Source organism: Cynoglossus semilaevis, chromosome 13 (genome assembly GCF_000523025.1).
Source record: "Cynoglossus semilaevis isolate Cse_v1.0 chromosome 13, Cse_v1.0, whole genome shotgun sequence".
Taxonomy (NCBI): Eukaryota; Metazoa; Chordata; class Actinopteri; order Pleuronectiformes; family Cynoglossidae; genus Cynoglossus; species Cynoglossus semilaevis.
This window is the reverse complement of record NC_024319.1, coordinates 298032-300531: the sequence shown is the minus strand read 5'-3', so window position 1 is coordinate 300531 and position 2500 is coordinate 298032. Positions and strand designations below refer to the sequence as shown.

The 2500-nt window shown below is 51.5% G+C and overlaps 1 protein-coding gene across 1 annotated transcript in view; it reads right to left on the bottom strand.

Moving 5' to 3' along the window:
- grin2db (glutamate receptor, ionotropic, N-methyl D-aspartate 2D, b) overlaps nucleotides 1-614 on the bottom strand; it is a 33649-nt gene extending 33035 nt beyond the window's left edge. The window contains 1 exon segment of the mRNA XM_025061448.1: nucleotides 1-614. This exon segment is cut by the window's left edge and continues 72 nt beyond it. The gene's annotated coding sequence lies outside the window, so the exon portion shown is untranslated.
- Nucleotides 615-2500: the final 1886 nt, after the last annotated feature.

Below are 2500 nucleotides of genomic sequence, written 5' to 3'. Positions count from 1 at the left end.
TATCCGTTTTGCGGGTGTCCCCCGCCGCCGCCGCCGCCGCCACTGCCGCCACCGCACACGCACGGACGAAGGCACGCACGCACTCTGGCGCGCGCGCTCACGCACACACACGCGCTCCCAGGCGCACACGCTGGGGAAAAAATATATATGCACCTCAATATATATGTGTTCTACATGTATTCAATTTCTACTCTCCCTCTCACCCCTTACCTCCCTCCCTCTCACCTCTCTCTCGTCCCTCTCTCGCTCTCTCTTTCTCACTCACCGTCTCTCTCCCCCTCTCTTTACCCGTTCTTTTGTTAAAATTCAGTATATGCGCCCCGTCACCTAGCAACCTCCCTCTCTCTTCCTCCCCCTCTCTCCCTCCCCCCTCTCTCCTTCACTGGCGACACGTGTTGAATGCTAAACTTAGCGGTGGGAGATCAAATTCATAAAGAAATGGAAGCTAGAGTTCTCTTCCCTCACACTGCCTCCCTCTTTACCTCCCCTTCCCTCCCTCCTTCACCATCACTCATACCATAATGCAATATAAATATTTACTAGAACCACTCAGCCTTCTCATACCCCCCCCACCACCCTCCCTCTTTGAATTTGCGTCCCACTGCATTTACCCCTCCCTCCCTGCCTTCCTCGCTACATCCATCTATTCATCCAACCTCCTTGCCGTCCATCCATCCATCTCTACTGCCCCCCTCCCTTTGTCCCTGCAGCCCTCTCCCGTCCTGCCTCCTATATCTCCCTTTTCTGCTTCTCCAAGCAAAACGCAGCAGCAGCAGCCGCAGCAGCAACAGCAGCAGCAGCAGCAGCTGTGGATCCACACGTGAGTGTCACCCTCTGCTCGACGCCTCTCTTCTGTCTCTCTCTTCTGTCTCTCTCTTCTGTCCTCTCTTCTGTCCTCTCTTCTGTCCTCTCTTTCTCTGCTGCAGCCTCTTGTCCGGGTGCGCGTTAACTTGGTGCGTGTGTCGAATAAATCTATATCATGTCGGTGTGCTAGTGTGTGACCGCGTGTGTGCGTGGGAGCTGTGTGTGTGTGTGGGGGGGGGTATTATGACACACTGCAGCTCAGTTGTTAAACTGCTGCTGTTCAGTTAATAATGACACATATTTATATTAAAGATATATTTGTCTGTCTGTCTGTGTGTGTGTGATCCCAGTCATTTCACTGACACTGATCATGAACACAGTGGTCAATAATCACTGACAGTCTGTTGTTGTTTATATTCATCAGTCATTTCATCATCACTGTTTGCCCCGTTGCTCCGCTCTCTCACCCTCCCAGAGTGAACCTGTGGGGGTGGGGGTGGGGGGTATAACTGGACTCTGGGGTAGTTCCAGTTGGCAGTTTACTGTAACATTTCATTGGAAAACATTGACAAAGACCAACCTCCAGTTCTGTGTCCCACTGCCATTTAATTGCTTCACTGGATGAACTGGGTGGAACCAAGCACATCCTAACCAAAGGGTGTGGAAGTGGGGGGGCAGAGGGGGTATTTATTCCCTTCAGTGTTGTTGTTGGGAGTCCATCTGCCTCGGATGTCATTAAACAAACACACTGATCCACTGGGTATAAAGTCAGATTTCCACCGTCCTCCTTCTCCTGCAGCAGCTGGGCCGTAAAGCCAGAGGGATGAGGGCTGAGCCGGGCTGAGCCCCGCAGCTTTAGCATCAAAGAACTGCAGCCTTGACATGGAGGGGTGGGTGGGGGGCTGGGGGTTAATGAAGGATGGGTGAGATAAAGGGGTGTGAAGGTGCAGGAGGACAGGAACTACTGCAGAGCCACAGTTTGAGCCACCATCTCACAGACAGAGCCGGCCCTAATCCACTCTCTGCCCTGACGATTCCACACTTGTCTCTAAATCCCTTCCACTTCTGGATTCATTTTTGTTTTTGCTTTTTTTTTTTTTTTTCAGTGCCACGGATTGAGAACCCCTGCCCACCCCCACCCCTGACCCGGGGACAATCAAAAGGATCATTCTAATTATAGAGAAGGTCAGATTTCTTTACTTTGTCTACACACATTACAAACTGCGTGAAGACAAAGCAGCATCTTCACTGCCCTCTGTGGACAAAAGCTGGCGCTGTTACGCTCTCATTCAGATTAATGATGACATTTAAGAGCACTGAACAATTTCCAACAACATCCATAATTCATCTGGGAACGTCCCCACCCTCCCAGGATCTATGGAATCAAGGACGTGTTGCTGAGATCACAAATACAAAAAAAAACATGCTGTAAATGAATAATTCTTTTTCATAACTGGAGTCTGAGGAATTGATTAGGAGGGGTGGGGGGGGGAGGGGGGAGGGGGGGGGGGGGGGAGGGCACTATCTACATGTACTGTAGGGGGATGTAGTTGTCCTTATGTTGAAGACTGCACTGATTACTCCGATCATCACTTCAGTCATAATGAGCCCAGTGGCCCAGTCCGTCCAGTGGCCCAGTCCGTCCAGTGGCCCAGTCCGTCCAGTGGCCCAGTCCGTCCAGTGGCCCAGTCCGTCC